Source organism: Trichosurus vulpecula, chromosome 1 (assembly GCF_011100635.1).
Source record: "Trichosurus vulpecula isolate mTriVul1 chromosome 1, mTriVul1.pri, whole genome shotgun sequence".
NCBI lineage: Eukaryota > Metazoa > Chordata > Mammalia > Diprotodontia > Phalangeridae > Trichosurus > Trichosurus vulpecula.
The window spans coordinates 536,074,508-536,090,270 of NC_050573.1; the positions used below are offsets into that span (position 1 = coordinate 536,074,508).

The 15,763-nt window shown below is 40.4% G+C and overlaps 1 pseudogene; it reads right to left on the minus strand.

Moving 5' to 3' along the window:
- Positions 1 to 13,945: 13,945 nt before the first annotated feature.
- Positions 13,946 to 14,996, minus strand: LOC118841368 (annotated as a pseudogene).
- Between the last annotated feature and the right edge of the window lie 767 nt (positions 14,997 to 15,763).

The window sequence follows — 15,763 nt, forward strand, 5'->3', positions numbered from 1 at the left end:
TTACTTTAATCCAGCATATAAATATCATTCACCTAGGTCGGGGGAAAAGCCAGCACCCTGAACTTCAGAGCAAACACAAACAAATTACAAACATCAACAGACAGACCTTGTCTGATTCAAATCTCAATTCATAGCTACCACTGTTTAACAAAGTCTGAACATCTGGGTTTACAAGCTGGAGGGCTCTTAACCACAGCTGCCCAGTCTCCACGTCAGCATACCACCAAGAGTGAGAGCCTCAAGCAAATAGCTCTGTCTTCCCTTTTTGTGCTCTCTTTAGCCGTCAACAAACATCATCCGAGCTACCAGAACTTAAGCTCTTACTATTGGCTCTGGAGTTAGCACCTCCCCCTAGGACCCTAAGGGCTTCATGCCCCCATCCACTTAGCACCTAATAGCTAAGGGTTTTGGGTCTACTTGAGAGCGAAGACATAATCAGACCTTCCTTCATGGGTCCCACCTGGAACCCCACCTTAGTTACCTAATTTAATCAAGGCAATAAAGGCCAAAACTCTTCAAGTGCACTTGGTTGAATAAGTGCTAAAAGCCCATCTTGACAGCCAATACAGAACAGTATGGATATTTTTAGAACATTCTTTTTTATTTTCTACTCATACATTCTAGTATAGTTCTAAGCTATTTTCCAGAATGGTTGAATCAATTCACAGCCCCATCAACAGTGTCTTTCTTCCCAAAGTCCTTCCAACATTGATTTTTTTTCCCCATCGTTTGTTATTTTTGGCAAGTTGCCAGGTGTTCTTAGCATTGTTTTAATGTATATTTTTCGTATTATTAGTGAGATTGAGAGCTTTTTTTCCTCATGGATATTAATCATTTGTCTTTCCTGTTCTGAAAATTGCTCATTCCTATCCTTTGACCTCCAGTCATCTTTCCATCACACCACATGACTTCTCCCTCTGACAATCTTTTTCTTCTTTTTTAACCCCAAAGCTCTCCAAAGTATGAAAAAGCTGCCCCATTCTGAAGTGGTCTGACCAAAAAAAACCCCAGGCCCTACATCATTCTCTTTGTCAGGAGAGATTGGAAACCATGCCACTGTGCACACAGCTGTCTTTATTTCTTATCTCCTTGGTAGGTAGCATTCACTTCCATAGTGCGTGTTACTTTATCACCTGGATAAAACAATTCCTTTTCCCCCTCTTTGACAGAGAATTAAAGAGAGCGGGAGAATAATGGGGAGAAAGAGAATGAAGCATAGAGAAAGAAGAGGGAGGGAGAAAGAGAGAGAATGAGGAGGGAAAAGAGATAATAAAGGAGAGAAAGAATGAGTCAGAGAGGGAGAGAAAGAGAGAAGGAGAGACAGGGATAGAGAAGAGACATAGAGAGAAAGAATAAAGGAAGGAGATAAAAAGAGGGAATGAAAAGGGGGAGAGAGAGAAGAAGAAGAAGAAGAAGAAGAAGAAGAAGAAGAAGAAGAAGAAGAAGAAGAAGAAGAAGAAGAAGGAGGAGGAGGAGGAGGAGGAGGAGGAGGAGGAGGAGGAGGAGGAGGAGGAGGAGGAGGAGGAGGAGGAGGAGGAGGAGGAGGAGGAGGAGGAGGAGGAGGAGGAGGAGGAGGAGGAGGAGGAGAGAGAGAGAGACAGAGAGAGAGAGAGAGAGAGAGAGAGAGAGAGAGAGAATAAGGAGAGGAGGACAGGGAGAAACAGACAGAGAGAAAAGAAAAAAAAACTTTTGCTGAGAAATCTATTCAAACTAAATGTTTTACTCAGTTAACAACTCCAGATGTAGAAATAACGATGAGATGGTTTTCAGCTAGGAGGATGATTTTACAACCCGATCTGTCATTCCTCTGTTAGCAGTGGGATGGGGGAGGGAGGCTTCCCTTTAGCATGTCTGTCTTCACTTTTTCAAAGGGCCAGATTGCCAAATTCCAGAAATGCCAAATAACACATGGGGTCTTGGGCTAAAAAAAAAAGAGGGAAAAAGTATTTACAAGAAAATGAAGTCAGAATAGATTAGAGCCTCTGTCTCTCTTCTCTCCTCTTTTACTGACTCTCCCCCTCCCCTTTCTCCACAATATAATTATTTCCCACACATGAATATACTTTCCACCATTTTGTTTCAATTTTGGGAAAGCCATCAACTCCTGTTTGTTTTTAAAAACCCGAATGGCACATTTTATTAAGTTGACTATCCTTCACAGGGTTGTTGAGGATCAAATGAAATGATATTTATAAAGTGCTTTGTGAAACTTAAAGCACTAATGAAAGCTAGCCATTATTATAGGCACCTAGGGGGTTTAGAGCACTCAACTTGAAAGTCCATAGGACATGAGTTCAATCTTCCCTCAGACACTTACTATGTGATGCTGGGCAAAAATGTTCACCTCTGTTAGCCTCGGTTTCCTCATCTGTAAAATGGAGATAATAAAAGCTCTTATTTTATTGGGTTATTGGGAGGGACAACGAAGATAACCTGGATAAAATGCTTTGTGTGCCTTGAAGCACTATATAAATGTGAACTGCTATTAGCCCTATCTTTCTGATCATTACAAATGTCCTTTTATCTCTCCTGGCAAGTGGGGCAATAACTTCTAGGCTCAAATCCAAACGAGGGCATCCATAATAATAATCAAGCTTCAACTAAAACCATCCCGCTCCTTCTGGAGAATGTTACAAAACAAATGAATTTGGATTTCAAAGCCTCCTTCCAGGTGTCCAGAGGGTCCAGATGTTTTGGGGACCCAGGAAAATAAGCAGGAAACTCTTGGATCCTTTCCCATTGAAAATGTCTGTGCAAATGCCATTTCCAGGTGACTCGCACAGTTAAGCCCCGAATCTTTAGTTGGTGAAAAATCTGAATTTCTCTGGGAAGGGAGATGCAGCCATACAGACTGGCTCTCCTTGCATACTTGTGATGCCTCACTGTCTTCTCAACATGACTTTCCTGCATAAGGAGAAGAAAGGGTTTTTAAAATGCCTCACTCCTGCCAATGCTAGGCACACAAAAACAAAACAAAACTCCACAAACTGTTTCTGAGTTTTTAGAACACAGGATGTTAGTGCTAGAAGAAAACTGAGAGCTCATCTGTTCCATGTCTGCCTGGAGGTTCTAACTATCCCTTGCCCAAAGAAATTCCCATCCTTCCTCAAATGTCTTTCCTATCCTATCTATTTAAGTCTTACATGTTCTTTAGGACCTAGCTCAAAACCTACTTTCCCCAGAAAGGGTTTTCAGTCTAACTCCAGCCCACATTCACCTTAGACTGAATTCCCAGATCATTTTCACCTTGTGCTAACTTTGAAGCACCGTAGGGTTAAAACTAGAATTGACATCAAAGGCCACCTAGTCCAGCCTCTTCATTCTGGAAAAGAGGCCCAGATAGGGAAGTGATTTGCCCAAGGTCATATGGGCAGTCTTGTAATTTGAACCCAGGTTCCTTTGGCTTCAATTCTTATATGACATAATATTCTATAGCTTCATATCTATCTATTGTGGCTTTTATTTGTATATCTTTGTCTCTCTCTCTATGTACCTATCTACTACAAAGACTACTTTGATAGCATATATTTGTATCCCTAGCATTTAGCACAGTGCTAGCACATAGTTGGTATTTAATAAATGTTCTTGCTTGCTAGTATTTGAATCTCCCGTACTTAGTTCAGTGCTGACTCTTAGTAAGTACTTAATAAAACTCTCTCTTCCTATCTTTCTTTGTCTCTTTATGTCTCTGTCTCTGTGTCTTTGTCTTTGTCTATGTGTTTGTCTCTGTCTGTATCTCTGTCTCTCTCTCTCTTCCTGTCTCTCTTTCTCTCTCTCTCTGACTCTGTCTCTCTCTCTCTCTCTCTGTCTCTCTGTCTCTCTGTCTCTCTCTCTCTCTGTCTCTCTGTCTGTCTGTATCTCTGTCTCTCTGTCTGTCTGTGTCTCTGTCTCTCTGTGTCTCTGTCTCTATCTCTCACTCTTCTTTCTCTCTTTCTCTCCTCTTTCTCTTCCTCTTTCTGATGCAGTAGATAGAGCCTGGGCCTGGAATCAGGAAGACCTAAGTTCAAATCCAGCCTCAGATACTTCCTAGTTATATGACTCTGGCTGGGTCACTTACCCCCGTTTGCCCCAGTTTCCTTATCTGTCAAATGAGCTGGAGAAGAAAATGGCAAACCACTCCAGAATCTTTGCCAATAAAACCCCAAATAGGGTCACCAAGAGCTGGACATGACTGAACAACAACAAAGAAAGTATATACTATCATTTCATGACTGCTAGGAAAGTCTCCCTCCCTTCTATTCCTCTTATCTGATGCTGGAAATTCTTTTATTAAATCCAAAGACTTTTAGTTCACGATTAGAGATAAGGCTTAAAATGGAAATACCCTTAGTAGAAGTAACAAGCTAATGTAAATTCACACTTAAAGCATAAGTATTTGATACCAGATTCTTTTTTGGGGAACAGGGAATCTAATTCCTAGGGGAAAATGCCACGTTTCTGATGAGGACAGGGGGACAATATGTGCTATAAGAGGAGACAACAAACATAGAAAGGGGAGGCTGAGGACATAATTTTGTCCCGGCCTAACTCTGGTTAAGACATCCAATTTTGCTAATTATAGCACAAGCTCCTCAAGGTCAGAGACTCTGCTCATTTCAGGGTGCCTAGGAGGTGTGGTGGATAAAGCACTGGGTCTAGAGTCAGGTTGACCTGAGTTCCAACAAATCTCCCCTCTGACACTTGCTGTGTGACCTTTGGCAAATTACTTAACCTTTTTCAGCCTCAGTTTCCTCAGTTGGAAAAAGGAGGATAATAACAGCACCTGCCTCCCAGGGTGGTTGTGAGCATAAAATGAGATATTTGTAAATCTTACAATGTTATATAAATGCAAGCTGCTGTTACTGTTTTCTTCTATTCTCTCATGGTGACTAGTACAGTGCTGACCCTCTAATAGGCACTTCCTACTTAGTGACACTGACCTTCTTGCTCTTCCCTTCCTATGCCGCTCCATTCCTTGATTCTGATACTTGGTTGGTTGGTTGGTTGCTGTTCTTCATAGTGATACCACTATGTACCTTTTCATTGGCTGCTCTCTGCATGCACCTTCTTCCTCCCTGCCTCTCCACCCCAAGCCCTTTCCCATGCCTGGGACTCTTTCTCTCCTCTTTTCTACCTCTTGGCTTCCCTGGGTTCCTTCAAGAGCCAGTTCAAATCCAATTTTCTGTGTGAGGTCCTTCCTCATCATCCTTACCCTTTATTAGTCCCTTTCCTCTGAGATCACTTTCCACCTCAACTATACACACACACGCACACACAAACTCATAGATACATATGTACACAAATATATACATACATATCCATAAATATATATGCATATACATATTTATATATACACATACATACATATATAGTGTGTGTATATATATATAAATAGTGCGTATACATATATTGATAGTGTATATGTATATATGTGTTATATGTATATATATATGTGTGTGTATATATGTATATATGTGTATATATACATATATACATATATGTGTATATACATATATGTATATATACATATATGTATATATATGTATATATATGTGTGTGTATATATATGTGTGTGTGTGTGTGTGTATATATATATATATATATATATATATATATATATATATATATATATATATATATATATATATATATATATATATATCCATGTTGTCTCCATCATTAGAGTGTAAGTTCCTTGAGGGAAGGGACTGCGTTTGCCTTTCTGTGTATTCTCAAGGCGTAGCACAGGGCCTGACTGACTTAATTTCTTCACTCTTCATTTTTTAATTTGGAACCAATCCTTCTGTTTTGTGTTGGATTGTTGTCTTTCAGTTGTGTCCAACTCTTCATAACCAGTGGACCATACTGTCCATGGGGTTTTCTTGGCAAAGATATATGGAGTAGTTTGCCATTTCCTTCTCCAGTGGTTTAAGGTAAACAGAGTTTAAGTGACTTGCTGGTTGACTGCTGGTGGGTGTCTTAGGCTGAATTTTAACTCCAGTCTTCCTGACTTCAGGTCTAGTTCTCTATCCACTGAGCCACCTGTATTGGGAATTAAGATGGGCTCTTAACACTTATTCAACCAAGTGCCCTTGAAGAGTTTGGCCTTTGTTTCCTTGGTTAAATTAGGAGTCCTTTTTCACCTCCTTGCCTCAAGGGAAAGCCTAGTTTACATGGGTTTGAGTGACATGTCTGTGACATCAGAGGCCTTTTAGACCACTTGGGTTTAAGTCGCATTTTTTGTGATGATTTTAGGTCACGTGGGTCCTAAGGGGAGTTGCTAACTCCAGAGCCAATAGTAAGAGCTTAAGTTCTGGTCGCTCAGATGATGTTTGATGATGGCTAAAGAGTGCACAAAAAGGGAAGACAAGGGGCTCTCACTCTTGGTGGTGTGCTGATGTGGAGACTCTGGGCAGCTGTAGATAAGAGCCCTCCAGCTTGTAAACCCAGATGTTTGCACTTTGTTAAACTCTGCTAACTATGCATTGAGATTTGATCAGACAAGGTCTGTCTGTTGATGTTTGTAATTTGTTTGTATTTGCTCTAAAGTTCAGGGTGCTGGTTTTTTCCCTTGAACTAAGTGAATTATATTTATATGCTGGATTAAAGTAAGCTTGTTAACCCCTTAACATTGCTTTCCTTAGTAAAGCAGATCAAAAGAGCCTGGGCTTGCAGCATTCTGTGAACTGGTTGTTGTTGGTTTTACACCCGCACAGCAGCTGCTAACCAGGTTGTTGCAACACCACCTAGCTGCTTGTGTTGGATAGTTGGCTCAATTTAAGATCCTAGGCAGAAACAAAGAAAAGAAGAAGAATCTAGTTGAGTGGGGGGTGGGGGAGTGGGAGGGTTGGATCTTGTGTCATGAAAATATTTGTGAAAATATTTAAATATTTCAGATGTTTGGTAAGCCTGTTTCTGAGCATTCTCTTGGTATAGGGACAACTACTCTAGGGCCATATTTCCTCTGTCTGCTTCAGGGTCTTCTGGCTTCTGAGTTGGTTAGGGGATGTTCTGACATAAAGTACTGTTTTATGCCACAGAAATGGCATTCAGATTTTAGTTAGAATCTAGGTTTATTTGTGCAAGAGTAGGGATAGGGGCCTGAAAGGCCTCAGAACAATTTGACCATTTGGAATACTAGAACCTGGCTCTCTGTATTGGTACCATAGAACCTGAAAGGAGTGGCATTTCCATTAGTTTCCAGTCTGCATTAAGAATTGAGAATTTGTTAATTGTACACATTTGGTCTGAGTCCCTTGGTATTTAATGATGATACATAATTAAATAAGTCTACTATTAAGTACAGAATGATTTGCGAACAGTTCAGGTTTTAATCCTTGAGAAGATTTACCTGCTTCCCTTTCTTCTGGGATTACCTCTAGTCTACTGTATTTAGATCTTTGTACGTAGCAGTCTCAAAAACCAAGCCTTAAACCCAACTCACTCTGGAGCTCAGAGATTGGACGATAGGTCCCTGCCCTCCTAGCACAAAGTGAATGTAAATCCTTAATAGTAACTGTTTCTCTTTTGGCCAGGAACCCAGAGGGTCTTCTTCTCCCTGTTTGATTTTTTTTGTTTGTTTGTTTCTTAAAGAGGCCTATTCACCAACTGGGCTCAAAGTGAGAACCTGAAAAGGCCTGAGCCTAAAAAGGCCAGGGTATCCCAATGAATCCTGGGCCATCTCCAGTTGTCCTGGTGAAACTCAGGCCACTGGACCCAGATGGTTCTGGAGAAGAAAGTGAGGCTGGTGATCTTGGCAGCCCTCCCTCCCTCACATCAAAGTCAACTGCAAACACAACAACAGTATAGCTGTTTGCATGCAGTCTTCCTCATTTTACTATGAGCTCCTTGAGGACAGGAAGTATATTTTTGCCTTTTTTTTGTATCCCCAGTACTTAGCACAGTGCCTGGAACATAGCAGGTGCTTAACAAATGTATGTTGACTGACTGAAGCTGTTTAGCACAGTCTTTCATAAATAGTCCATTCATTGGGCCACTTATTACATTTTCAGGGAAAAGAGTTATATCGGTTGCAATGTACGCCTATAATCTTTCCTATAATCTTTTTTGAAAGGCTTTGTCGAATTGAAATTTTTGCAAATTGAATAATATAAAATGAACCAGAGAAACTTGTTTAAAAGAATATTATGGTGCTGCCTTCAGTAATAACATTTAAGTACTCCCAAGTGATCTGGTCTCTAAATGGGATTTTTTTTTGTGTGCGTGTGATTTACTTCAAGTGAGGCATGCCTGCAATCTGGAAGGCTTGCCTCTGACAGGTGAATCCCTTTCCTTCCTTATGCCTTGTTTGTGGTTTTCCTCCGTCCAAAGCAGGTATTACCAGCTCTCTCAGACACCCAAAAGGAGAATCTCTTTCTGAAGGGGGAGCCATCAGTGCAAAAGGTCATACCCAGTATTTCATTGGTGTAGTAAAAGTGGCTTGGGGAAGGGAAGATGATATCCATGGAGATCTCAACCCTCTATCATTTTATGCCCTACAAGCATACCTAGGATTTATAGGCATCTGTTCTCTCCCCTCTTCTGCTGGTGGCCCTTCTGGTTTCTAGGGCAACAAATCCATGACAGTTGCCCCAAAATTGGGAGTAGGGTGGGAAGATTATAACGTTTTCCTGTGGAAAGCATCAAGTTCAGTACTCTGCGGCAAATCCTTTCATGTTTGCAATGAATAAAGTTAGGGGGTAAGGAGAAGTGTTTTCTCATCTTTGAAAATAATTCCCCTCTCCCCACAAGTCAATAATTTACCTATGGCATTATTTCTTTTTTTAAAAAGTTCTATGGAAAAATGTGTGTGTGTGTGTGTGTGTAGAGGCAGCTAGGTGAGGAAGTGTATAGATAGAGTGCTGGGCCTGGAGTCAGGAAGTCTCATCTTCCTGAGTTCAAATTTAGCCTCAGACGTTTATGGGTTGTGTGACCCTAAGCAAATTACTTAACCCTGTTTGTCTCAGTTTCCTTATCTGTAAAATGAGCTGGAGAAGGAAATGGCAAACCACTCCAGTATCTTTGCCAAGAAAATACCAAATGGGGACACGAGGAGTTGGACGCAACTGAAATGTGTATGTATATTTCTATGTGTATATATGTATATATGCAAATATATGTAGGATAGGAGATTAAACCCAGCTGTCACCCAGCCCATGATACTTCATTCAAATTCAATTACTGCTCTGTTTTCTGAGGACATTCTTCTTACCTATTGGTTTGCTCCTGATAACTAAATTGCAGATAATCTCCCCCAGATTCTTCTAAGTTTGTTCCTTCTTCCTTCCTCCCTTCAGAACATTTGAAAATGAGTGATGGTCATCGTCTTAATTTCCCATAACTGACATCACACCAAGTAATTATTCCAAATACAGTAGCCTGTCTCCCTGACTCAATTATAAGCTGTTTGCAGGCAAGGCTTACATCTATTGTTTTTTTGGGCATCCACAGTAGGCCATGCCATGCCCATTGCTGAGCACACACCTGATTATGAATATTTAGTTATTGATAGATTTGGAAACTTTATAAGTGGCACGTATACGCTGAATGGAGTTCACTAAACATCTGACACCTATCATCTATTTCTACCTCTTCTTCTGTGTAGACAGGCAGGTGGAAGAGTGAGTGGGGAGAGTGCTGGACTTGGACTCAGGATCCCTCTGTCAGTTACTAGCTATGTGTCCTTAAGCAAATCATTTAAGCTCTCTAAGTCTAACTAGAGTTCCTCATCAACAAACGGGCCTAAAATGGGCACCTCCCTCATAGGGAGGTACCTTTGTGCTATTGTTATGAGGACCAAATGAGATAATATCTGACGAGCAATTGGGGAACCTTAAAGTCCTGCACAAGTGCCAGCCATTAGTATTGATATAAATGTTTGCTTTTATGGTGATCATGTTCCCCCTCAATGTTTGTGCCTGTCCTCTGACATAACCTCCAGTTTGCTCTGTATCGATTTTATTTACTCAGTTGTTGACATGTTGTCTCCCTCATTAGAATGTGAACTCCTTGAGGTCAAGGGCCATGGTTTCTTCTTTTCTCCTCTCCCTTCCCTCTCCCCCTTCCCTTCCTCTCCTCTCTCCTCTCTCCCCTTCTCTCTCCCCTCCCCTCCCCTCTCTCCTCCCTTCTCTCCTCTCTCCTCTCTCCCCTCCCCTCCTCTCCTCTTCCTTCCCCTCCTCTCCCTTCTTCTTCCCTCCCCCCTTTCCCTCTCCTCTGCTCTTCTCTCCTCTTTTCCTTTCATCCCCATGTTTAGCACATATCTCTGATGACTGGCATATGGTAAACACTTAATACATCCTTGTTGTCTGACTGAAAACTACTTCTAAGCAACTTTGGAGTTCAGCTTGAAGAAAGTCCATGTAAAGGCGACGTCTTTTTGCCTCCCTTTTTTTGAAATACCTATAATAATATTATGAATCATTTAACTGGATTCTTATACTATTGGAGGTGAGGGACTATATTTTCTTCTTTTTAAAATTGCTTTGCAGTGGGGCAGCTAGGTGGCGCAGTGAGTAGAGCACTGGCCCTGGAGTCAGGAGGACCTGAGTTCAAATTCGGCCTCAGACACCTGACACACTTACTAGCTGTGTGTGACTTTGGGCAAGTCACTTAACCCAATTGCCCTGCCTTCCCCCTGCAAAAAAAAAATCGCTTTGCGGAGCATTAAATGAATTGCTGGACAGAACACACCACTAACATATTGAAAGAAGACTTTTAGACTTGGCTTAAATATATGGGCATATGTATTCTTAAAATCAGCCTTAAAATTTTTAGAAACTGAGAATTTGGGCGTCAGAGTGGGAGGTTTTCATTTGTGTTATTTGCGATTCCAGGCATATGCTTGTTGATATGATGTGTGACAATGCTCTGCCTGTGCTCACAGAAGGACATTTCCTTGTGCATGGACATGGTGCAGTAAGAGAGAACAGAACATATTACTATTCATTCTCCTCTGAGTGGCTTGTCATTCATTGGCTCAGTTACTTAGAGCACACTGAAGGTCTATAGAGCCATTATGCCGTCCTCATTGTTGTATGCCTGTGAACCCTAGATGGGCTTCATGCCAGGAAGCTGAATCACTTCCATCTCAATCATCTTAGGAAGATTCTGAAGATCACCTGGCAGGATAATGTACCAGAGAGTGAGGTCCTTTCTGGAGCTAACTGCCAAGCACTCAAACTTTACTGCACACAACTTTGATGGGCTGGCCGTGTTGTTTGAATGCCAAACATATACTTGCCTAAAAGACTATTTTATGGAGAACTCACACAAAGCAAGCACTCACATGGTGGTCAGAAGAAGCCATTACAAGGACACTCTCAAGGTCTCTCTGAAGAAGTTTGGAATTGATTGAATTACATGGAAGATGCTGGCAAAGGACCACCTGGCGTGGTGTGCCCACATCAAAGAAGTCTCTATGCTCTATGAGTGAAGCATAATTGTAGTAGCTCAAAAGAAATGCGAGATGCACAAAATTTAAAGACATCCCCACTCCAAATGTTCCTATGGGCTATTGGTGCCCAACCTGTGGTACAGCGTTCTGAGCTCACATTAGTCTGATCAGCCAGAGCTGGACACACTGTACCTTGACTCCAACACAGTGGTGTCATTTTGGTCCTCTTTGAGAACAAAAGACCATAGCGCCATAATAAATAGGCCAAAGTCATGGGTTTAATTCCTATGTGGGTACAGTAACTTTACACAATTCTGTGGCAACAAACTTACTTATGATTCCAAACTTTTGTCTTACAAATGTGTGCCTTTGATAGATGAATGTGGTGAGAGAGCGTGGAATAGTTATCACATGAGAACGAGAAGGTATAGATGGATTCTTGAAGACTCCATTTTTGCTAAAATCTCATCTTTTACACTAAGCCTTTTACAATCCCTTTTAGTTCTAGTGCCTTCCTTCTGGTGATTATTTTCTTTTATTCTACATTGTGTTTCCTTCATTGGACGGTGAGTTCTTCAAGTTTAGTGACCACCTTTTGCCTTTATTTGTATTGTCTGGTACATAGTAGGCACTTAATGCTTATCTCTTCTACCATAATTTTACCATATGGTTAAAGTTGCCTGATTGGGAGATTCTAAATTCCCTTGAATAAGAGAATTAAACCTCTCTCCTCTCCTGTCCTCTCCTTTGTCATTTTAGCCAGTCAGATGGATATGAGTTGTTTTTATTTGTCTTTCTGTATTATTAGTGATTCAGAATATTTTTTTAATATGGCTATTAATAACTTTGATTTCTTCTGCTGAAAACTGTCTACTCTTATCTTTCAACCATTTATCAATCGAGAAATGACTCATTCATATAAATTTGACTCAGTTTGCTATATATTTTAGAAATGAGACCTGTATCCAGAAAACTTATTGCTAAGATTTTTCCCTCTTTCTACCTTTTAAAAATTTTTTTAGCTGCAAAGTTTTATTTTGTTTGTGAAAAGTTTTATTTTTCTGTAATAAAAATTGTCCATTTTATTTCCTGTGAAACTCTGTGTCTCTGGTCATGAACTTTTCCCCTATTCATAGATTTGCCAGGCCATTTCTTCCATGACCCACTAATTTGCTTGCAATGTCACCTTATATGTCTAAATCACATATCCATTTTGTGCTTACCTTGAGATGTCAGTCTATAACTAGACTCTGCCAGAGTACTTTTTCCAGTAGACTACTGGGTTCAAATCCTGCCTCTAAAATGGTAACACTGGACACCTTTCTCTTTGGCTTAGAAAAGACCCTTGGATTTATATATTGTCTGGTTTGTGGAAATGTTCACTATAATGCTGAAATTTGGCAATTATTTGCTTTTCTTTCTTTCTTTCTTTCTTTTTTTTTAACAATTAGCAAATTTAGCAATGGCAAGGAGTATTCAACAAAGATAGACATTGAAAACCCCTTGAGTCGATTTACCTGAACAAAGTTTCAGTTGTAATCCACCAGCCAAGCCTGTGAGAATCCCCAGGTTCCTCAGTGATGCTTTGTACCCAGGCGATAAGGCAGTGACACCAAGTCCCCTGAGTCAATCGTGTCTTGAGGAATGTCTCAATACCTTTTAAGGAAAAGCTAGCTAACCTGCTTGGAGGAAGGGTTAGGATATTGCTCCCACCACAGCCAGCAAATTATTTTTATCAATTACAGGATATTGACTTTCCTCCTGATAAAGCTATAATGTTTAAAATGAGTTGTTTCATTGGAAGGGGGATTATAAAATGGGAAGAAAAAAGTGTCCTCCTGTCCCAGGGTCAAGAAAGAAATTTAATTCACTGCTACTAACAAGCTGTTGTTTTGCCACCTATTGGAAAAATGTATGTGTCTCTTTAAAGTCACCAAATTGTCCACATTCTCTGACCCAGGCACGCCACTACTGGGCATATAATCCAAGGCCAAAGATAGAGGAAAGGGTCCCACAGATGGGAGACTAATAATGAATGCAGAGTACATATAGCAAAGAGCATAATTTATACAATGTTAACATGAAGGCAAATAGCAACAAAAGGCATTAGGACTCTGCTTAATAACATGACCAATCCTGACTCCAGAAGGCTGACAATGAAACACTCCTCTTTTTTTCTCAGTAGTGAGTGGTGGCTTTGGCATATGAAATGGTCAGTACAGTTTATTTTGTCTAACTATAATTTTTTATGACAAGAGAGGTGATTGAGAAGTGTCCTTGATGTAAAAAAAAAGCATCAACAAAACATTAACGTCTTTTAAAGGGGAATAAATCAGAGTGCCTCTTCTACAAAAATATATATATATATATATATATTCAAGTATTAAAGTGTTTTGATGACAATCTAAGCCTTTCAACTCAGCTCTTTTGCCCTAATAGGATGTTAGCTTCTCTGTTAATAAAAGGAAGGTGAAACAGATTCTGTGGCTTCCCTAGAAAATTTCAGTCATAAGAAAACCATGTTTTAGAAAACATTTATTACCATGTAGTGTCTCCGAGTCATTAAAAACTTCCCTAGTGTTTGCAACTTTGATTTTGTGGTATTGTCAATGTGAGGTTAAAGAGTCTGAGTAGAAATGTTTTAAGAAATAAAACAAATGTTTTTTGAGAGACTCGAACACTAAGTCTAGTCAAGTAGGCTTCCCAGGCAGCTTTTCTGTACATTTCAGCTGATTCTAGATGATTGGAGGCTGTTAATATGTCATGGCCCACAATGATGATGTCAGAACCTCATTAGCTAATAACTTCTTGTGGGCTCTTATACGGCTGGCAAGGTTATCCCCTCCAGCTTGTATTTGGATGCCTGGAGTCAAGTGAACAAATTCTGGTTTCTTTCTTACTCTTGAACTAGAAATAAAACCAATTACAAACTCTGAATGTTCCTCAGCCATTTTCACAGCTGCTTTAGTCACCCGTAGGCAAAGACCCAGAGGAGCTCATTTCTGCAATCAGGAGGCAGCCTCAGTGCATTGGCATCCCCACTTCACTCAGGCCTTTCACAACTCCTGAGCCTGGCACTACATGGGCATTTACTAGATCTGTCCAGGAAGCTGTTTTGAAAAGACCATCTTCATATTTTTTTTCACTGTGTTTCCTATATCAGCAAATTTTCAGTCTTCAAATATTAAGAACTCTTGGAATTCTGCTAGAGCTTTCAGTTCTTCTATGATATCCAGACTGAAGTTATTTAGAATATCTACATGAGTGTCTTGAGCATACAGATGCTGGGACAAAGGTAACTGCCAGCTGCAACAGTTCTTCAGCCTCAGTAATATCAGCAGAAAGACACAAGTTGGTCTGCTTCTTTTCCATAAGCCTGAGAAGTTTTGGTGCAATAGGATGGATTCCAGGGAGCTGGGCACACACATGCCAAAGTTAAGTTCTGTGAGAGTTTTCTTTGTAGGTATCAAAGATCGACCTGAATAAACTTCACTTTCCCAACCATGTCGGCAACAATCTTTTTTTGCTTTTCAAGAATCTCCAGGATCTTTGACCAGGTCTTCTGGGCTGTTCTTTCTCCTGTACCATGCTGCCTAAAAATGTCTTTCCTCTGTAGGCATTGCATCCTGGTCCCGAACAAGTTGTGAATGATGATTCCATTTATGAAGTAGGGAATGGGGCCTGGAAACTCTCCAGTAACAAAGAGGCTTATGGTCAATAGTCAACAAACATTTATCAAGTATCTCCCATATTCTGGGTATTGTGCTAATTACTGGTGTAAGGGATAATTGAATTTTGTTTCCACAGAAATTATATGAAACATAATTTGTGAAACCTAAGGAGTCATACTTATTGCAAATGTAAGAGATAAACTGATTGCAGAAGAAAGCAGTGGGGGATGTTAGCTGCTTATTAATCAGCATATTTTAAATCAGACTCCTCTTTGTTCAGAGAAGGCCTTTTTCCTGTGTATCAAAAACTGCCAAGCCAGGTGTAGTTCACCAGGGATGTGGCCCATTAACCCAGAGGCTGTCTTAGATGATGGGACTTTTCTTATGGATACCCTGGGTTGAATCCTAACTCACCTCTTTTGTCAACTCTCTTAGCAATTAAGAAAATCCCTTTCTCATGCTATAGAGATCATAAAATCTGAGTAATGCAGACTAAGAATATTTATGGCTTGGCATTTCTATACTAAATAAAGTACAAAGTATGAGGATGAAAGGGGGGGAGGGAATTGAAATGTGGAAATGAGAGCTGTAAGCAGGGGTGGAGATTCACATGGGGGTAGGGTTTTGGATAGGCTGTGAACCCTGAAATGCTGGGATGCGAATCAGGACAGAAATAAAAGGGCTTTGTAACTGTCTTGAAGTGGGCCTGCACCTGTTAGGT